Source organism: Rhinolophus sinicus, chromosome 5 (assembly GCF_057876585.1).
Source record: "Rhinolophus sinicus isolate RSI-liver-muscle chromosome 5, RSI-T2T, whole genome shotgun sequence".
NCBI lineage: Eukaryota > Metazoa > Chordata > Mammalia > Chiroptera > Rhinolophidae > Rhinolophus > Rhinolophus sinicus.
Window position 1 is genome coordinate 10,085,439 of NC_142505.1, and position 21,539 is coordinate 10,106,977.

At 41.6% G+C, this 21,539-nt stretch overlaps 2 long non-coding RNA genes across 3 annotated transcripts in view; one reads left to right on the forward strand and one right to left on the reverse strand.

Annotated features, from left to right (window-relative positions):
• Positions 1–806: 806 nt before the first annotated feature.
• LOC141567168 (uncharacterized) lies at positions 807–7,923 on the forward strand. Of its 2 annotated transcripts, XR_012489599.2 has the most exons (5): positions 807–982; positions 3,429–3,507; positions 3,636–3,701; positions 4,885–4,983; positions 6,657–7,923. It is a non-coding gene; the product is annotated as an uncharacterized LOC141567168 (long non-coding RNA). The 2 variants fall into 2 exon arrangements; XR_012489598.2 differs by lacking the exon at positions 3,636–3,701 and having other exon boundaries at positions 817–982.
• Positions 3,579–21,539, reverse strand: part of LOC141567169 (uncharacterized) — a 101,205-nt gene continuing 83,244 nt past the window's right edge. Inside the window, exon 3 of the long non-coding RNA XR_012489600.2 lies at positions 3,579–4,003. This is a non-coding gene — a long non-coding RNA (uncharacterized LOC141567169). The remainder of the gene's footprint in view (positions 4,004–21,539) is intronic.

Below are 21,539 nucleotides of genomic sequence, written 5' to 3' on the forward strand. Positions count from 1 at the left end.
TTCTATGGTGCGAATTTGGTGCCTTAGTTGTGGTGTTTCTTTTTTTTCCTGTTCTTTTTCAGCCAAATCAAAGTTGGCTAAATCTGGTCTCTTTGGTGTTTAGATGTGTTCAGCACTGGGTCCTGTGAGAGGGACAGAAAGTGCTGGGGTTTCTCTACTCAAAAGGATCTGACAATTTCATACAATTGAAAGAGCTGCTTTTGACTTCGCTCTCAGGACTCTGCTTTTCTAACTCTTCATTGAATTTGAAAATGCTCGAAGGTTGTTAAATTTTCTTATTTCTTTTACTGTGGCCATCTCGGTTACTAGGCTTGTTGAGGGTGTGTGTGTGGGAGAGGTGATTACAGGGAAGTGAAAATCCCACGTGTGTTCAGCAGAGGTGGCTAAGACCTGAGGTGCTAAGAGCTTCTAAAAGGGCTGTCAGCTCCTTGCCTTTCCAGAATAATTCTATTACTATTTTAGCAACCAAACGAAAAGCAGGAAAACCTTGCTTTAAAGAAACCCAATACCCTGTAAGTCTCTATTTACACAAAACCACCCAAGGCGTGACTTATTCAAGAGATGTAGGACCCTGTTAAAAAGCAAGTTTGCTCGATACCTTGAATATCACAGGAGACACTTCATTTTAGGGACATGCCCATTGTATGCAGACACATCTGAATTTCTCCTGAAAAGGGATTTCTTTTGAAAAAGGCCCTCCCTCCCCTGCAAGCCCCAGTAGACATATTGACAATGGAGGATTAAGACACATTGACTAGAGGGTTACTGCCTAACCCGCTGTGTGACAAATGCCTATTAATAAACAAACAAGACAGTCTTGTCTCATGTTGCTCAAATGCAAAGTCCTATCACCCACTGACCAGAGCTGAGGGGTCCATGGGTGATTGACCTCTCCTGTCCCAGCAGCTGTCCTGGACCTGGGAGAGACACCCCCAGACGAAGGTGGCTGTGGAAGGGGCCTGGGCTCCACCCCCAGCGACAGGTGAGCTGCGCTCCCTTCCTACGGGCAGGCCCCTCTTGCTTTGGTTCTCGACATTTCTGTTGCCAGAGGACAAAAATGCTTTCTTGTCAGACAAAAACGTCCGTTGGGGAAGCTTGACCAAGCAGTTTTTCTCAGGGAAGAAAAGAGGTTGTTGTTTGAAAACAGCAGAGGCCTGGCATTTCTGGTTCTCAGCAGAGACCTCCTTTTTCTGTTTTGAAAGGCCTGCTCCCTCCCACAGTTTCTGGCCACAGAGCCCGGGGGAATTTCCCCTGCAAGGCTCTCAGGCCTCTGTCCCAACCGGTTTGCACTCTCCTCTCTCCAGATTTCTCCCAAAAAATCATCTTATTAAAAATACAGCAAGTAATATAGTCTTGGAGGAAGACAACCTTTTAAAGAAACGGTTTAACACATTAACAAGGGGAGGTTCAGCTTCAGAACAGAATGAGGTAACTCTACGACACCACAAAATCCTCAGGAAAAGATAATGAGGGACAGGCTTCTGAGAACAAGGAATCACCACCTGTCTTAGGTGCACAGCCCTGAACTGGGGGAGATGCTGGCGTACCTACCCTCACACTTGTGCAGTCTCACGTTCACAGTCTATTAGGTGGCCCCGCCTTTATCCAGAGAGATCCCCAGCGAAGTGGGGGATGACTCTTAAGTCCGAATCTTTCTGTGATTACGAACCAGCTTCTGGGGGCTGGGAGCCGTCATCATGTGGAAGATCCTGTCCCCAGACTCTAGACGTAGGCACATCACTGACATGACTCTTACAGAATGTCACCATTGGGGCAGCTCAAGAATCCACTCCTGTTATCCCCTAAAGGAGGCCCAAGTCAGCTGGAGCTAGTGGATTCCTCCGGCACCCTGGCTCTATGTACCACACCTTGAAAGTGCTTCTGAGTTCTGGGGACAAGGGGCAGCTTTCCTGCAAATGGAGGGGCTCACATGCTTGGGGCAGAGGGTATTCAGAGGCATGACTGGAGGACAGGAAGTTAGATGGACCAAGGCAGAGGGCAGAATTCAGGGCTCTATGTGGCTACCTTGGAAACACTATTTTAAAAAAAATTCTCTGTGTAATTATTGATGAAAGTGAATGCGGAATACTTAGACAAATATCCCCGAGACTTCACTCAAAGTAAAGCACGTTTGAAACCCTAGGTATTTAAGCATTTAAAGACAGTATGGTGAGACGGGCTCCATAACACAGAAAAGATCAAGGAAGAACTTTCCCCAAGTGGATGCCGGGGGAGGGTGGAGATCGGTCTGCATATAAAGACGAAGCTCCACCCCATCTGACCTTGCAATGCCATCTACATGCTCCAGCTCACTCTGTTCCTGTTTCCTTATTGCTAAACTGGGAATAACAACACCCTTGGGCCTTGAAATCACACATTATGCACTTTGCCCATGACCACAGCCAACTCAGAACCGCGTCACGTGGCACATAGAAAACCTACTGATTTGTGGGTACTGCTAAGCCTCTCCGTCCTTGTTCTCGACACAAAACAGGATATCCAGTCTCCTTCTTCATTTTGCAAGAAATTTCCCGGACAGGGTCACTGTCACAGTCAGTCTAACTTCAGACTCAGCATAGGCCACCTTGGAACTCAGCTGAATTTCACGGGAAGCCATTCTGGCCCAAAGCAGGACCACTGTATTACTGATCTTCTATCTTAACTCTGGGCTGCAAATCTGTGGGTGGGCAAGAGAGGTGGGGAATTCTGCCAGCCTGGGCTCACTGCTGGATTCTCGCCTGCACTTGCGTATCTTTTAAGAGAGCGAGAGGGCACAGCTACGTACCATTATCAAAGAACCTTTAAGTGCCTCTTAGCAATTGTTTGATGCAATGCTTCTAGGGCCATGCTTTTATGGGTCTTAAGCGTAAGTGGCAAGAGGATGAAGAGTTGCCTGTTTTAGGGTGAAGGCACCCTGACCATTCCTCCTCCCCTCACCCCCATTCCACATCCTTAGAAAGAAAAAAAACAACAAAAAACAAAACAAGAGGGATGATGATGCAATACTCTGTAGACAAAGTACCAAGCCTGTAACCTAGCTGATGGGACTCCTTTGTCACCTCACTCCCAGCGGCAACAGCTTCAGACCTGGACGTTCAAGGGAAGCTGAAGAGAAAGGGGTGAAATGAGAAGACCCTCTGCAAAGCTTAACTTCTCAGCTGACCTCTGTCCCCCTGTCCTTGACATGCACTACACTAGGACACGAGGAGATTGGGAATGGGCCATGGTTTTATCCCCATTTTGCAGATGAGGAACACTGAGGCAGTGGGGCTGAAAGCAAACTTTTCTGAGGGGCAGCCTCTTAACCTTTATGAAAGTCACAGGTGGGTAGGAGCCATACATATTTTGTAAATGTCTTTCAAGATGTTTCAAATTTTGTTTTATAGTTAATGCTTTTTATTTTTATTTTTCTTCAATAATGGGTTTAGACCAGCAAAGTGAAAAGGTGATGAAGAACAAGGCAGCTCGTCCACACAGTTATCAAGACTGAGTTGGCAGGAAGTTGGGGTGAGTAGACTGCACACCGGCAGGACGTGAGGGGGGTGGGGGTTCGTCACAGTAACCCCCAGGAGGCCGGCAGACATTTCCAAACACCACTTCTCTTGACTTTTTGAGTTTGAATCCCTTGTTAACAGGACCATGGGCAGCATATGGAAGTACATGAGAGCATGACCTTGCTTCAGGGGTAGAGCTGGAGTCAGGTGAGAGATACTGTCACACCCCTGTGTGACCCTGGGCCACACACACTTTTACCCCAAGCTCAGCTAGGTTGCGTAGAACAGGGAACTGTTATTATCATTGAACAAGATAATGTGGCCATGTAAGGCTTTGTCACATGCAAAATATCCCCTTGCAAAGCACACTGAACTATAAAACACTGCTCACCTTTTGGGGCTGATTCCAAGTGTCTGCCCACTTAGTACTCACCGAGCAGAGTGAGTTGGCAGGAAGTTTTCTGTGTGAAGAAGTTCTGAGGGGACTCCCACAGAGACACTCTGGGCACCTGGGGTAGAAGGACAAAGGTCAGTGAGACAGGCTGCCATTGATTAGCAGACAGTTACCTCATCTGTAAAATGGGGACAACAACACTTATCCTCCTTGGTCATTAGAAGGAATAAAGCAGACAATCCTTGGGTTTAATAGATATTCACGGTCATCGCTGGTGGCTCACCAATAGGTGCCCCGAATACTACAGAAATAAGCCCAAATACTACAGTGGGGAGTCCCTGGGGCTGGCTCTGTCTTGGGGAGCCCTGGAGGAGAGGTGCACACTTGAACATTCCTTCTAAATGATTCCTCCGGGCTCAGTGCTCTTTATACCAAAGGGTGACATGTGGGTAGAACCCATTATGTTCTTGGAAGTGGTTTTTGGCAATATCATCAAATACTAGGAAGAAAAATAGGATCAAAGTAGAGGATTGCTTATTCATAGCCAAGACTGACTACACAGTGTTTAGGTATGCACAGTAAAAGCAAAGAAAAACAATGGAGAAAGGAAACATTATATAACTCATGTGGGTAGGAGAGCTGGACAGCAATATTGAGAAAACATTTTGGTGCCCATTAGGTAACTGTGCCCACCTTGTCCCCGAAGGCTAAGTGCTTACTTGTCTGGGCTCTGCCATGCACTGACCTCCATCATCCCGCTGAAATGAGAGAGCCCATCTCAATGGCAGCATTGCCCAGCATGCCCAGCCACCACAGAGCTCTTCATGGCAGCTGGTGTGCCCTCACTAATGTATTTCTCAGGTTCTTAGTGGAGAATGTCCTTGGAGGCTGCTCTGGGGACAGTGAGGAAGTGGGTGCACAGGGCACATGTGATAAATCCACTCCAACATCCCAGCCTTCCCGAGCCTTTGATTCCTTCCATCTATGTTATACCAGGTTAATTCTAGAAGCTCACTGAATGTACGAGTAGCACCATGGAATCCAACTTTCAGCCAACCAGAACGCATCTCTTAGAGCCACTTGCAGCTGCTGGAGGTAACATGTTAAATTCAGATTCTCTATTTCACCTTCCTTAGTCTAATTTTCTTAGAATCCATTTCTATGTGTATTTCTTAGGTTCTCACCATTACAAATTAGCAAAACATTACAGTCCTTTTGGAGGAATGCCCCTCCTGGCCTCTCCCAACTCCTGTGCCTTGGGGACTGGGTGCCACCCTGTCTATGCCACGGGGAGGGGTCTAGTCTGAGGCAGAGCTCCTGGGCTCCAAATCTTTGCATCCCTAGTTTCTACCAGTGTTTCTACCCATGGGAACAAGTCTTTGGGAAGCAAAATTTGCTGACAGAGATGATCCGCTCTATTTTGGTGTTTTGCCAGAGATTTTACTGTGATTTTCAAATTGAAGAACCCTTTGATCATGAAAGGGTCCCAGTGGAGTGAGCCTGAGGAAATGCCCTGGAGTCTGACAGTGCCGCTTTTTGGAACTGCCTCTCTGATCACCTTTGGAGGCAGGGGCCAGCACTGTGAACTCCCACCTTTTCCTCCCTCCAAATGCCAGAATATGTTAAATTGCTATCAGAGACAGACTGTGAGTTCAGGTCTGCTGAGGAGGGGTAGACATCCTGGAGGAGTTGGCAGCTTCCAGAATGCCTCTGCTGCAGTAACCAGCCACCTTTCACCAAGCCTGACTGTGCCACGTGGTCCAGGTGCCCCACACACCTTCAAGCCTCACAGTGACCCACGGAGGTGGGTATCACTGCCCCCACTTTATGGGTGAGGAGATGGAGACTCGGTCTCACCCATGTGCTGCCCCCCACATCCCTACGTGCTCCCAGAGGAGTGACAACAAGTCAGGGAGGTTGGTGTGGCGTTCCCCAGACGACGAGGTAACAAAGCCTGCGTCTGGGTCATGGAGGGGGCAGTGAAATGAGGAGAGACGTGGGCTTCTGGGTCAGTCACGAGGGATGTGACTTGGGCTCTGGCCACAGTCCTCGAGCCTCCCGGCATTATCAGGAAGCATCACCCTTCCTTTTCTTGCAGGTTGGCAGGCTGCCTACTCTCTGTCGCTTTTCAAATCCCCTGGTTGCAGAAGGGAGACCAACTCAAACGGTTCCATTTTATTCCCGCTTTAGAATCACCTCCTTAACTTGAGTTTTGAAAAGCCTGGAATTGGCAGCAAAATGGAACCTTCAGATTATCTAAGAATTTGAACACTTAAGTTGCTTCTGAAATGTATACAAGAAAGTCTATGATTCCTAAACACAAAGCAATCCTGTGTCAATAGACTCAGCTCTCAGAAACCATGTTTGATGCTTTGAGACTAATTATTGTCCCAAAGTATGCAAAGTTTAAAATTTTTCAATAATTTAACACCAGTGTACAAGTATAATGAGAAATTACCATTTTTCAGCAAGTAAGGCCAATTCCTGAGTTAGAGTTGTAACATTTCTGAAAGATACGGCTTTGGTGAGGGAGCTGGGACTTTGGGTCAGAGAGACGCACAAGCTTGATTCCTGGCTGTGGGGGTTCTCGGGGAAGCCATGTGACCTCAGTCTCCTCATGGTGAAATGGGGACTGTAACCCCCTAGAGGGTCGTTGTGGGGATCAAACCAAATGAACATGGGCACAAATGCTACTAATTAATAATGAGGATCGTTGAGCTTGACACACCTCAGTTTTATTCTCTTTGCCTTTGAATCTCTCATTCTAGTTGCAGGAAGAGAAAATTTCCACGTCCCCAGCATTCCTGCAAGGATTTCTTTCGGATTGAGTTGCTAAGCAAACTGAGTTAGACACCGCAGAATTTGGTAACTAGCGATTTGAAAAACGAACACACACGTAAGCCCCAAAGTAACAGGCTGCTCCTCGCTGCTTTGAAGCGAAGACCAGTGTCACCTCCCGGACTTTAAACACGGAGACTTTCCTCACCATCATTGCTGGACAGAAGTGTTAATTGTACAATGGGTTGGCCGCGTCCCGCAAAACTCCTATTCTAAACAACGGAGAATAAGCCGAAACCAAATCCTCCCAACCCAGCATAAGACTAGGACGAACGCATAAGGACTCTGCACGTGCCGGTCCTGACGAGGTGAGCATTTAAATCCTGGGGTGACAGAATCCTGCTGCACTTCCGTTTTTATCCTACTCGTCAAAATGACCCCACCTTGGGAGTTTCGGATGGGAAGTTGCAAAAGCCGTGATGGGGCCAGGGGATGAGATCCCGTGGCTCAGTCTGTGGGGTGTGCAGTCTCTGCTTTCTGTCAGGATGGAACCGAATGGGAAGGGGACAGACTGCCACGGCTGAGACTCGCTGCAAACATCCCAGCTGAACCAGAGGCTCGGACCCCAGCAACACAGCTGCCCCCTTTCCTGCCATGGAAATAGAACCTGCCTGACAAAGCATCCTAAATACAAAGAAACCCTCCTCCCAGTGGACTCAGCTCGTGGAAATCATGTTTTATGCTTTCAGCCTAATTAACAAGCAACGGTCATCTTATCTTGCCATCCTGATTTTGTTCTTGATTGGTTTGCTTTCGATTTGGGTTATGAACCAAATCAGTCGAAAAGGGGTTATGGAACAATCTTTCCTCCCCATCTCTCCTCTCTGCACACAGATAACCCCTCTCCCCCCATTCCTTAGTCTTTGATGCTACGACTAGATCTACAAGCGTGCAAGTGCCATTAACTGACATTCATCAAAACAATCTCCATTGTTCATAGACGTGAGCGGCCGAGAGGTGGAAATGACTTGGCATTTCATTTTAATCTGTACTGAAGACTTGTCTGACAAAACATATTAAGGGTAACAATTGCTGGTTTGGGAATGAAGCTTTGTTTATGGTTTGCCCCATATTTTTCTTTCCTCAAGGAAAGGAAATGACACTTCCCCTCTCCTTCCCAACCTTCTGCAGCTTACCAGGCCCCGCTCCCCACCCCCCATCATCCATGAAACCATAACATTTAATTTTCCTCCCTGAGTGAAGCTTTTGTTAAGCAGTGCCTATAAAATTATAATAAACATTCTGGGTCTCTGCACCAGCCTCTGAGATTAAAAAAAAAAAAAAAACAACAATAACAAAACAACTAAGAAGCTGTGCCTTTAATATGGTGTTATCGGCGGCATGGCCCCCGGGGTGGTAGGTGGTGGCCATCTAACTGCAGGCCACATGAGCTGTGTGCTTCTCTGGAGAGAGACTGTCACCAAATGCTTCTGACAAAGAATGGATGCCACGCTAATGGATGCGCATAATTACCAAGGGACAGTGATTCTCCCTGCTGAATTTTGACCGTGATGGAGTGTAATCGAGTACGTAGCGCTTGGCACTACATTTTTTTTTTTTTTAAATCCTCAAGTTTACATTTTCATCTTTCAGGTTACTTTTGCATTGTATCAAAAAATGAAAGTAATGAAAGGTTCTCACAGATGGAAGATAATTTGACCTTCTTTTTTCGGTCTGTCGCTGGATCAGGGGGCTGTAAGGGGTAAGGCGCATGTGAATGGGCCACACTTTCTAAGCTGTGACAGGCCAAGTTGAGGAATCGGGGATGCAGGAGGGGAAATAGTGCAGGACCTCTGGGATCAGGGTGGGAGTGTGGGAGCAGCTGTTACAGGTCAGCAGGGAACCACAGGGACACTTGGGTTTGGCCAGTTTTATGCTTCCTTTGCTTGGGAACCCTCTGATGTTGCAAACTGGTGCTGAGTGTGGGCATGGTAGAGAAATCCTGTCACGTCTTGCATCATGTTTCACTGTGATAAAAATCTCTGCACTGGGCCACTCAAGAGTTCTGCTTCTTGGTGAACGTTCTATTTCTAAGCTTTGAAGCCTCACGAGCCCCTTGAAGCCAGGAAGTTTGACCGTGGGGCCTTGCTTTGTTGAACTTGGTGAGGGTTGCGTGGGCCACAGTCTCTCCCGAGAGGCCTCTGCATCCCTCACCTCGGCTGGAAATACAAAAGGGCTGTTCATTTCAGCCCTTCCTGTGGGTCTTTGCTGTCGCCAGGTTTCTGGAATGAGTTTAGAGCAGAGGAAAGGAAAGAAGAGAGGTGCTTTTTGTTCCCCTCCAGGTAAGGTGCATGCATCGCAGTTGTCTGGCCAATACTCCCCCCTTCAAGCCATCAGCCTGGGGACATCTGGCCACGGTGCCCACACTGGTGAAGGCTACAGGAATCCTGAGGTTTGTGAGGGGGAGGGAGTAGGGGAACCCACTTCAGAGTGATGGAGAAGCCCCCACCTCAGTGACAGCCTGGCTGGATGCAGTGGTTCTGTCCCACCTTTGGCATCACACCCACCTGCTTCCTCACCCCTCAAGTGCATGCCTTAGCCAAGTTGTGGTGAAAGCATATATGTTTATCAGAGTGGGCATGTACGCCTTTCTGTAATACACGATACAACCCTGCTCACAACCAAACTCATAATAAAACTCTCAGGCCGCCACCAGAGGAGAAGAATCCGTTATGATGGCCTGGAGGCGCGTTCCCAGCCCAGCCCTGAGCACGCACAGCCCCTCCTTCCCGTCATGCCCCATCCAGGCTACCTGCATGAAGTCTGAAAATTCACACCTCAGGAGCTCCGAGACAGGACTTTTGGAAAAGTTGTGAAAAAACAGCACCTACCCTGTTTTAAGTCATAATTTCAGTCTGGTACCTTCTGAATGGAAAGATAAATACTATAGGAGAGACTGGCATGTGGCCCAATTTTAGGGGCAAACGTGAATGGAATGTTAATGACTTGCCAAGAGGTAGAGAAAATCATTTGACTTAACGACACAGTATCGTCCCATCATGTCTAGAAAGCATAAGCAAGATGGTGTCTATTCTAAATGTGTTGTATATAGTTCTGATTGTTTTCCATATAAAAAGTAGGTTAAACAAGTGCTAATGCCTAATGAGCTTCCCCTGAGCAAACTAAACGTCTTTTTCTTTGGGAATTTGTCAAATTATGAAATGGAAATGAATCCTTCTTCAGTTCCTTGACCCCAGGTTCTGCCTGTACGATGTACACGACCCTGTTTTGTCTCCAAGGAACCTGCAATGACTTAGCATCTCCTATAGACCATCAGTAAGGAGCTCCTGGCGCCCTGTGGCATCTTTGCAGCTACTCATCCTGGATCCAGCCCAAGGGAAAAGACGGAACAGCAAGCAGCCTGGGCAGAGAAGCACCAGGGCAAAACCCACACTCAGAGAGGACATCCAGCTGAGACGACAGAGTAGGGGAGCCAGGGTGAGTGCCCTAACCATTTCCCACCATCTTTCACGTTAACGTGTTTGATTCTCCTCACAGAGCTTATTGTCACCTGGAGCTATGGTCTTCCTGGCTTTACTTACTAGTATATCACAAGACTCTCCACTGGACATACGCTTCATGAGGGGGGGAATCTGGTCTGACATGTTCACCTCTGTATCTCTAGCTCCAAGAGGAATGCCTAGCATATAGTAGGTGCTCAATACATGCTTACTGAATGAGTGAATGAGAAGCAACATCTTTGTTCCATAGAGCTGCCCACTTTCCCCTCGATCTTTGTAATACCCCTGGGCTTTGCACAGAGCAGGACAGTGAGGGAGCAATTTAGGGGATTCTCATGGAAGCTGAAGGAGAACAGGTGAGAACCTAAGCGCAGAATTATGGCTAAGATAAGCGCTCTAGATCAGAAGGATGCACTAAGTATCGGGGTTAAAAGCCCAAGACCCTGGCATCGCAGCCCAGAGACAATTACTATGATGTCCCCGGTCTGCATTTTTAAGACTGTAAACCACTGCAGAAACACAGCAAGGGGAGGAGAAGGAAGTGCCGTAGAAAGCAACGAAGTTGGGCCTAAGCAAAGAGCTCACATAGAGAGGCCGAGAAGAGTGGGTGCCTGTGGGTGTGGGGGAAACTGGTCCAGGCAGCGGAAGCCCTGAGGCCCTGGAAGACTTAGCCATGAACTTCTTCAGTTCTTTGAATATTTCTTCCAGATCCAACCATGTGTAAACATAAACCCTGACACACACATACGGTATACACATTTTCCAGAAAAACGTTTCTTTACTATTATTTAGATAGCTTAAATATTTTTGCCAATGTATGTGGCCTTTTCTTTTGTGAACTTTTATATCTCTAAAACACTTATAAAAGAGAGGAGGGGGAATGGATTTCAGGTTGAAACGGTTACTTTTCTATTTTGGAATGAGTCCCTGGATACTTTGTTAGAAAATGCCTACTGAGCGCTGAGTGTTGACACACCAGAAAGCTGAGGCCAGAGCCTTTAGCACCTGGTACCTGGGCCAGGCCTGACCCAGACCTGGAGTGACAGGACTCTGAGGTTTGCTAACTGTCTTCTACTGAACAATCCTCTTAAGGACTTAGAATACCTAAAAGAATATTACAATTAGTGATCCAAAAATGTGTTTCCATCTAATCACGAGGAAACATCAGAAAAACCCCAAATGAGGGACATTCTCTGTTCTCTTAAAAAATGTCAATGTTATGAAAGACAAGACAGGCTGAGGAACTATTTCAGATTACAGAAGATAAAAAAGACATAAGGACCAGATACAATGAGCACTACTGGACCAGATCCTTAAGCAAGGGAAAAAGAAATTACTTTAAAGGGTATTATTGAGACAAATGGCAACATTTGGATATGGATTGTGATACTATATCAACACAGTCCACACAGTAATTTTATATCAATATTAAAGCTCCTGAATTGGATAACTGCAGTCGGTTCCGTTTTCAGGAAATACAAGCTGAAATATCTAAAGATACTCTCAAATGGTTTAGGAAAAACTGTATGTGTATACAGAGGGTATCAAAAAATGTATACACATTTCAAGAAAGGAAAAAACTGTACTAAAATTGTAATAATATATACCGATAACAAAAGATGAATACAAGTCACGTTTGACTTTTGCAATTACAAGAGGTGCTCAAAGTGGTTCCCATCAGTGTCTTTTTTTAAGAAGGCAGAAAAAAGTAATATTTGAAGTAACTGACCTTACATTTAATGTTAATTTATCATGGTATTTCTTTAAACTCCAATATTATATGAGCCCAGTAATTACTTCATATATTACATAATTTTAAACTGATTCTTAATTTTCTGTGTCTTGCTGAAAAGCTGCTTTGGAAGGAAAAATGATATTTTTATTTTATATGGAAAAGGGTAAAACAGATGGTTTATACTTTTCTTCCAACAGTATAATGTGACAAATCACATAATGCCCTTTGGCTTTTTAAATTAAATCAGAAAAGTAAATTCCAAGTAGTTAATCAGAGGTTCTTCCTGCTCCTGCCCCTAATTGGTAATTTTGGGGCCTGGGGTGGCTTGGGAAGCCTGCCTCTCTCTTATAATGTTTAGTCATCAAGGTGTATTCACTTGTAGCAAGCAAAGTCATCACAAATGTTGCCTATTTGCCACTGTCATACTCTTTCATCCATTCAAATGGCAGATGATCCAAAGGATACACATAAGAATATTTTGCTTGGCACATGGCCTCAAAGTTCTAAGTTTAGGTATTCTATTTTTGCTTCTTTCTCAGCTGGGATTAGTTACTAAGCAACGGAAGTATTTAATTTCATTTGCTAATAGTTACATTTTAATAGAAGTAGCCAGTGTCCGTGAGCAATGCTGCCAACACGGAACAAACACAGCCCCGGCACCCAGCCTTCCTGGGACGGTACTGCACACCACTTCCTTCCAGCTGTAGACACACACCCCTTGTACTCTTACATTCTACTGGACTTTCCTGGGCAGGAAAAGGGATGTCTCTTTTGGATTTATTTATAGAAACAATATTTTAGTGATTTATTTTCCTCACTCAGAAAACTACCTGTTTGGGGCATCCTAAACCCTCTTTCAGACTTTTGGTTCAAGATGGCAGACCAAGCACATGTGTTTTCTTCCCATAACCAAGAAAGAAAAATAAATCCTTAATAGCATTGAAAAAGCACCATTAGTGCCCCAGCTAGACTGATGAATTTCTGGAGGACGAAGCAGGTAGGTCAGCTTGACAGAAAAACTAGAAGGGTGTAAACTGCTCCCCTAACTAGCCCATTAGGAGTCTTAGCCAAGGTCAGAGAGTCTTCCCAAAGGTGTGTGGGAAAAACTGAATTTGGAGAGAGGGCAAAACATGGGGACACTTGTGAGGGAGATTAGTTACAAGTCTTCCCTATACACCTGAACCATGCCTTCCTGCCCCTCCCCCTAGTAGGTAGAAGACAGATGTAATGCTATGAGAGTGGCTGTTAAAGAACAACATTAGTCAGGGAAGAGCTCAAGGTACCTCATGACAAATGCAGGGGGTAAGGAGGAGAAGAGAGAAATGCGGCTCTTCCAGGAGGGAGCTGTGGGAAACTACTCAACCTCAGGGCACAGCTTCCCTCTGGGGGCCCCCAGAACTGACATGTAGTTCTTAGCCATCCCTCCCATTCAGAAGAGAGCTGTAGCGGAAACCAAGGCACATGATTGCTGGAGAAATACGTGACAGCTACCAACACCAATCCACACATTTTGTATTTTAATATGAGTGGACAAGCAAGAATTATGAGATATTTGAGGAAATTACTTGCACTATAAAGATAAAAAAAATAACCTGAACTGGACTCCAATGCGGAGAAGTTACACCTTGTCAGACATGCACACACAATTGCTACTGTGTTTCCCTGCAAATAAGACCTAGCCCGACAATCAGCTCTAATGCATTTTTTGCAGCAAAAATTAGTATAAGACCAGGTCTTATTTTACTATAATATAAGACCGGGTCTTTATAATATAATATGATATGATATAATATGATATGATATAACATAATACCGGGTCTTATATTAATTTTTGCTCTAAAAGATGCATTAGAGCTGATTATCTGGCTAGGTCTTATTTTCAGGGAAAAAGGGCATCTTCAGAGGGATACTGCATTGATAAAACAAGAACAGGCTACTGTGAAAACGAGTTCGAGGATAAGTATGAATCTTGGAAATTTGTTCAAGGGTAGGTTACAAATTCTGATTAAAATGATAGATTCCTGTGTCTATGAGTTTCTGTTTCTCATTTGTTTGTCTTGTTCTTTTGTTGTTTTTGGTTTATATACCACATATCAGTGAAATAGTTTAGTGGTTACCAGAGGGTAAGGGGGGTGGGGGGTGGGGGGTGGGAGATGAGGGTAAGGGGGATCAAATATATGGTGATGAAAGGAGAACTGACTCTGGGTGGTGAACACACAATGGGATTTATAGATGATGTAATACAGAATTGTACACCTGAAATCTATGTAATTTTACTAACAATTGTCACCCCAATAAATTAAAAAAATAAATTAAAAATATGATATATTCCTACCAATGCTGAGAATTAAATGTTCTATTTTAACAACTAAAGAATAGGATGTAGAGCTTTTAGAGGATCAAAGGAAAAAAAAGGAAACACATTGAGTCTTGCTATAAAGAACAGGGAGAGAAATGAGGAACATGTTAAGTAGAAAATGAAAATAAATGACAGGGATCATTCCAAACATATCAATATAACAAATATAGCTAGTTTAATTCTCCTATTAAAAGACTAATGTTCATATGGGAACTACGTAGAACTGAGCTATATATTTACAAAAGACTTTAAGTGACACAAAACAGAATGACTGGAGATAAAACCTACTGTTACAAAAAAGAAAGCAAAAAATGTAGTATTAATAATGGACAGAAGTGGAATCCAAAGCCAAAAGTAAGGCAATATTTTATATAGATTAAAGATACAATTTAGAAGATAATAATAGTCAAATCTTTTTTACTGAACAATGCAGCATGCAACTATGTAACAAGTGTTAGAAATGCAAGCAGAAACTATTAAATCCATGATCATATTGGGAAATTTTAGCACTTCATTCTCAGAAATCGACAGATCAAGTAAACAAACAAAAAAATGTAAGACTATAGATGATTTGAATACACAATCATCAGGCTACATCAATTTCACATTTAAATTCAGTTCCCAACTAAAAGGAAACATGTTGAAATTTCCATGTAACACTTAAAAAAAAATCTGACCAAATATTTGGCCACAAATAAAATCTCAATAAAACCCTTAAAAGGTCAATACTACAGGCCTTTTGGACTCTAACACAGGAGTAATTTATAAAAGAAAATCAAAGCTGAAATTAGAGACCACATAGCAATGAGAGATAATGAGAGCACGCAGTTCGCAATCTACAGGGTGCATCAAAGAGGGGCTCCAAGTTTAAGATGCATTTAGAAAACAAAAAAAGATCAGAAATGCACTAAACAAGGATCTCAAGACAATTTTTTTAAAAAGAGCTAAATAAAGTAGAAGAAAGAGAATCAATAAAGATAACAGCAGGAACTGATGAAATGGAAAAAGAAGTCGGTTTGATTATTAAAACCAAAAGATGTTTAGATACAAATAAAAGAGTCTGATAAAAAATAAATAAAAACAAAGAATAATAAAGAGGGTATAACTACAGATACGGATTTGATTTCAAAATTAGAGAATATATGCAAAGTCCAATAAATTTGAAAAAAATAAATTTGAATACAGAAACAAAATAATTTTCTGGGAACACATATATACGCTACTAAACTGAATCAATAAGAGACAGAAAACCTAAGAAGACCAGTAACTATAGGAAAAGGAAATTGAACAGTTGGTCACAGATCCCTCCACTTACAACCCCCATCAACCAGGTCCCAGGTCCAGATGGTTTTACTAATCGCTAATTTTTTTTTTTTTTTTTTTTTACTTTTAACAACCTTTAAAGTTTAAAGTATATATTAATTTGTGTGCTAGACTGCTATAGAACACAGAATATCTAAAGATTGTCAATTTAGTCTACAAAGCTAGTATAACCTAGATACCAAAAATGGATATGATGGCACAAAAATAGCAGAGCAAAAACCAGAGTTCAGTAACTCAAAATGTCTACAAAAGCCAAGCAGAACATTTAAAAGGAAGATAGTTAATATTTCATAGGAAATTTAGTATTAATTTAAGGGAGTGCTCTAGGGCAGCATGGAGAACATATGTACCATCTAAGAGGTCAGCAGCAGCAGGGTTTAGCAGCACAATCTTATTAATACATACATAAGCAAAAATCCTAAATATGATAAATCGAAATTGGTAGTGTCTTAAAAGAATAACATACCATGACCTAAAACGGTTTATCCCATGACTGTAAGGCAGACTCAACAGTAGAAAAAATCTTTTACTATAATTCAACTCATTAATAGATCAGAGGAGAAAAATCACATGATTAGCTGGATAAATTCAGTAAAGGCATTTAATACAACTACGCATCCATTCTTAATAAAAAAAAAAAAAATCCTAATAAGCTAAGCTCAGAGAAAACAATGATAAAGGATATAAACAGAAACCTACACAACAATCTACTTAACACTGAAAGGTTAGAAGAGCAGGATGGCTGCCCATCATCACTGCTAATCCGCAGAAGATCAGGGGTCTTGGGCAAGGCACCGACTAGGAAATGAAGTGAGGTATAAATATTGCAAAGGAAGAGAAAACATAGTTATTTTCAAAGTATGGGATTGTCATCCTCCAAAATCCAATACCATCAACTTGAAAAATGGTAGCACTATTAAAATTGTTCAGTAAGGTACCTAGACACAGAATATCTTTACCTGTTCTATATCCTCACATCATAGAGATACAGAGGTGAAAAGTGGATAGAAGAAAAAGACTGGCTATGGACCTTGGGCTCTGAAGAATGACATAGTGGTGAGTTTCCTGGTTTTTCTTTTTGTGTCATATATCTCAGATTTGTAGGCAAAGAAGCCAACAACCTGGATATACCAACAGGCAGTCAAAAAGAGCCAACAAAAGGCTGCTCTTTATAGCCAGGAAAGGGGCATCCTAGGAAGACAGAAAACTTTTAGACAATGACCACTTCACTCCAGCCTACCACCACAGATGGGGATGACCCACCCCAATCCACACCAAGACCAAAGGGGAAACCCAGACTTTCACCTTTGCCAGGCTGTCATAAGTACCTGAATATCCTCCACTCCCATCCCTGCAACAGTAGAGTCAGAGAAGGTTGAGTAGGGAGCCTGAACTTCCACCATCACCCAGCAATAATGAAGTACACCTCTTCCTCCATGCTGGCGTGGTGTCAGGGGAGGTCTAGTGGAGAGTCAGGACTTTCAACAGTGGAATGAGGTAAACCACACTCCCAAACTGAGGTGTCAGTGCAGGCCATGTGGAGAGCAGCAATAAGATACTCATATCCTTCCCAGCCAGTGTGGTATCGGGCTTATTGTGGAAGTGAGACTCCTACACTTGCTAAGCAATAATGAGGAACTCCTCCATCCCTTGGGTGTCAACAAAGGTTGAATGAAGAACCTGGACTTCTACACCCACAGTAACAAGGCAGTGCCATCTCTTCCCCTCCGGGAGCAGCGTTAGAGAAACAGAAAGGGCTTTAAATAAGTTTCAGAGTCTCACAATACCCTAAATGTCCAAGTTTCAATCTAAAATCACACAACACCAAGAAGCAGGAAAATTTCAACTTGAATAAATATAAACAACCAATAGATGCCAACATTGAGATGACAGAGATGTTAGAATTATCTGGTAAAGATTTTAAAGTAGCCACATAAAAATGCTTCAGCAAGCATTTAGGAACATTCTTAAAACAAATGAAAATACAAGTTCTCAGCAAAGAAATAGAGACATAAAGAAGAACCAAATGGAAATTTTAGAACTGCAAAACACATTAATTGAAATAGAAAACTCAGTGGATGGGCTCAACAGCAGAATGAATAGAATAGAGGAAAGAATGAATGAACTTAAAGACAGAAAAATAGAAATTACCCAATCTGAACAACCCAATCTGAACAAGAGAAAGTGGAAAAAAATTAACAGGGACATGTGGGATTATAACAAAAGATCTAGCAGTCATGTCTTTGAAGTCCTGGAAGGAAAGGAGGAAGACAGTAAGGTTGAAGTCCTCGAAGAAATAAGAGCTGACAACTCCCCAAATTTTGGCAAAAGACACAAATTTATAGATTAAAGAGGCAGAGTGCACCCCCAATGGGATAAATCTAAAGAAATCCATAGCAAGACACATCATAGTCAAACTTCTGAAAATTACATTTATAAATCTTGATAGTATCAAGATAGAAATGATACTTTAAGGGAAAGCAGAATGACAGTAGATTTCTCATGTGAAACCATGGAGGCCAAGAAGAAACTAGCACAACATTTCTCAAGTGCTTTTCAAAGATTTGTCAACTTCAACTTCCATACCCAGTGAAAATATTCTTCAGGAATGAAGGTCAAATCAAAACATTCTCAGATGAAGGGAATCTAAAAGAATTTGTTATCAGAAAACAAATCCTATAAAAAATGGATAAAGGAAGTTCTATAAACACAAAGGAAATGAAAAAAGAAGGAACCTTAGAATATCAGGAGAAAGAAAAATGGAAAGAATTAGAATATAGGTAAATACAATATATTGTCCCTCTCTCTTGAATTTTATAAATTATGTTTGATGGTTCAACAAAATATAACACTGTCTGATGTGGTTCTAAATGTAGGTGAGGAAATATTGAAGACAATTATAAGCAGGAGAGGGTAAAAGGGTGTACAGGCAAACAGGTTTTTTTATACTTCATTCAAACTGGTAAAATGTTGATACCAATAGACTGTGATAAGTCACACATACACAGAACACACACACGTACACATACACACGTATACATACATACATACATACTTATAATGTAATACCTAGACAAACCACTAAAAGTGTATTTAAAAAGGCACACTCAAACACACTATAGATAAAATTGAATTCCAAAACATGTTCAAGTAAACCTACAGGAAGACAGGAAAAAGAAAACAGAGAAATGAAAAAAGAGAGAGTACAAACAGGAAAGAAAAATAAAATGGCCAACTTACATGCTAACGTATATTTATATTAAATGTACATGATCTAAATACACCAATTAAAAGTCAGAGATTGGCTGAGTGGATAAAAAACATGACCCAACTATCTGCTGTCTACTGGAAACTCACTTCAAATATAATGACAAAGGGAGACTAAAAGTAAAAGGAGGGAAAAGGTATATCATACAATCATTAATCAAAAGTCAGCAGAACTGGGGCATCCCAGTTTCAGGTACCCCCTCTCATAAGAGAGCTGTACTTTCGCTTTAATAAAAATCTTTGCTCCTCTACCTCTCAAAAACAAACAAACAAAAGTCAGCAGGAGTGACTACATTGATATCAGGTAAAGAGACTTCATAGCAAAGAAAACTACCCCAGACAGAGATAGATATTACATAATAATAGAAGGGTCAATCCATCAAGAAAACACAGTGAATTCCAACTGCGTATGCACCAAACAAAGAGCAGCAAATATAAGAACCAAAAATAATAGAACTGAAAGGAGAAACAGAGAACTCTACAATTCTAGTTGAAGACATCAACATGTTTATCTCAAAAGCTGTAGAAAAACTAGACACAAAATCAGCAAGGATATAGAGAATCTGAACAATATCATTGATCAACAAGATCTAATCAACATTTATAGAACACTCCACCTGATGATAGCAGCATACACATTCTTTTCAAGTGCCCATAGAACATATACAGAGAGTAACTAGCTAGAGACAAACCTCAACAAACTTAAAAAAAAACAAAAAGTCAAAACTATACAGAGTATGTCTCTGACCACAGTGAAAATTCTCCAAATACTTGGAAACTAAAGACTTCTAAGTGATCCATGGCTGAAAGAGGAAGTCTCAAGGGAAATAAAATATATAGAACTGAATTAAAATGAAAATACAACATTTATCAAAATCTGTGAGACACAGCTAAAGCATTGCTAAGAGGGAAATATGTCACACTAAATGCTTATTTTAGAAAGGAAAAGTCCCAAATAATAATAATCTAAGCTCCTACCTAAAGAACCTAGAAAAAGGAGAGCAAAATAATCCCAAGGCAAGCAAAAAAAAAAGAAAGGATACAATAAAGAGCAGAAACCAGTGAAGTTGAAAATAGAACAAAAAGGAAATAAGAAACAAAAATCTGGTTATTTGAAAAAGATCAAGAAAATCAACAAATCTCTAGCAAGACTGACAAAGCAAAAAAGAAAGAAAACAAAAATTACCAATATTAAGAATTAAAACAGAGGATATAACTCCATACCCCCAAGACATCAAAAGGATAATATGGGATTACTATAAACAATTCTACGTACATAAATTTGATAACTTGGATGAAATGGACCTATTCCTTAAAAAACAAACTAACACAAACTCAACCAATAGGAAATAGATAATTTGACTAGCCCCATAAGTATTAGGGAAATTGAATTTATAATTTCAAATCTCCCAGAAAAGAAATCTCCTGGTTTCCTAGGAGAATACTACCAAAGAAGAATTAACACCAATTGTATACATTCTCTTCCAATAAACAGAGGAGGAGGAAACACTTCTCAACTTATCTGATGAAGCCAATATTATCCTAATACCAAAACCAGACTGGGACAGTATAAAAAAGAAAATTACAGATCAATATCTTTCATAAAAATAGATGCAAAACTCCTTAACAAGACATTAGCAAATAGAATTCAGAAATATATAAGAGGAATTATACACCATGTGTCTTTACTTCATCCTCCATCATGACAACGCTCTGTGGTTGTCACTTCTGGTGTATGGCAACTTCTGTCAAATAAAAACATTATGGTGTGTCCTCATCCACCTTATTCACCATATCTGGCACCATGTAACTTCTGGCTCTTCCCCAAAGTCAAAATTACCATGAAAGAAAAATGTTTTGAATCAATTCAGGACATCGAGGCAGCCACGACAGTGCAATGAAAAAGGCACTCACGAAAAAGGACTTCCAGAACTGCTTCAGAAAGTGGCAAGAATGATGGGATAAGTGTGTTTGAAGAGAGGGGGATTAAAGGCCATATGTCTTTTACTGTAATACATTTTTTAATTTAAAAATTCACTGTATTTTTTTGTTCATACTTTTTACTTCATGGTGAATGCTTTCCCCATAAAATGGGACAAGGCAAGGATGTCTGCTTTCACCACTCCTGTTCAACATAGTGCTGAAAAGTTCTAGCCAGTGCAATAAGGCAAGAAAAAGAAATAAAAGGCATAAAGAATAAAGAGGAAGAAATAAAACTGTCTATATTTTTAGATACCATAAGGTTGTGTAGAAAATTCCAACAAATCTGAACAAAACAAAAACAAAGAATTAGAACTTGTAAAGCAGTTCAACGAAGTCACAGAATACTAGAGAAATATAATAAACATACAGAAATCAATTGTAGTTTTCTATGCTAGCAATGAGCACATGACTGCCAAATTTTTAAAAAATACAATCCCATTTATAACTGCTCAAAGACCAAAAAGAGAAATACATGTAAATCTAACAAAAGTTGTACAGAACTTGGATCCTGAACACTACAAAATGCTAATGAGAGAAATCAAAGATCTAAAGAAATGGAGAGCCATACTGTGATCATAGATTTGAAAACTCAACATAGTAAAGATGTCAATTCTGCCCACATAGATACAGATTTAACACAATTTTTAACAAAATCCCTGTTTTGCAGATACAAACAAGATTATCC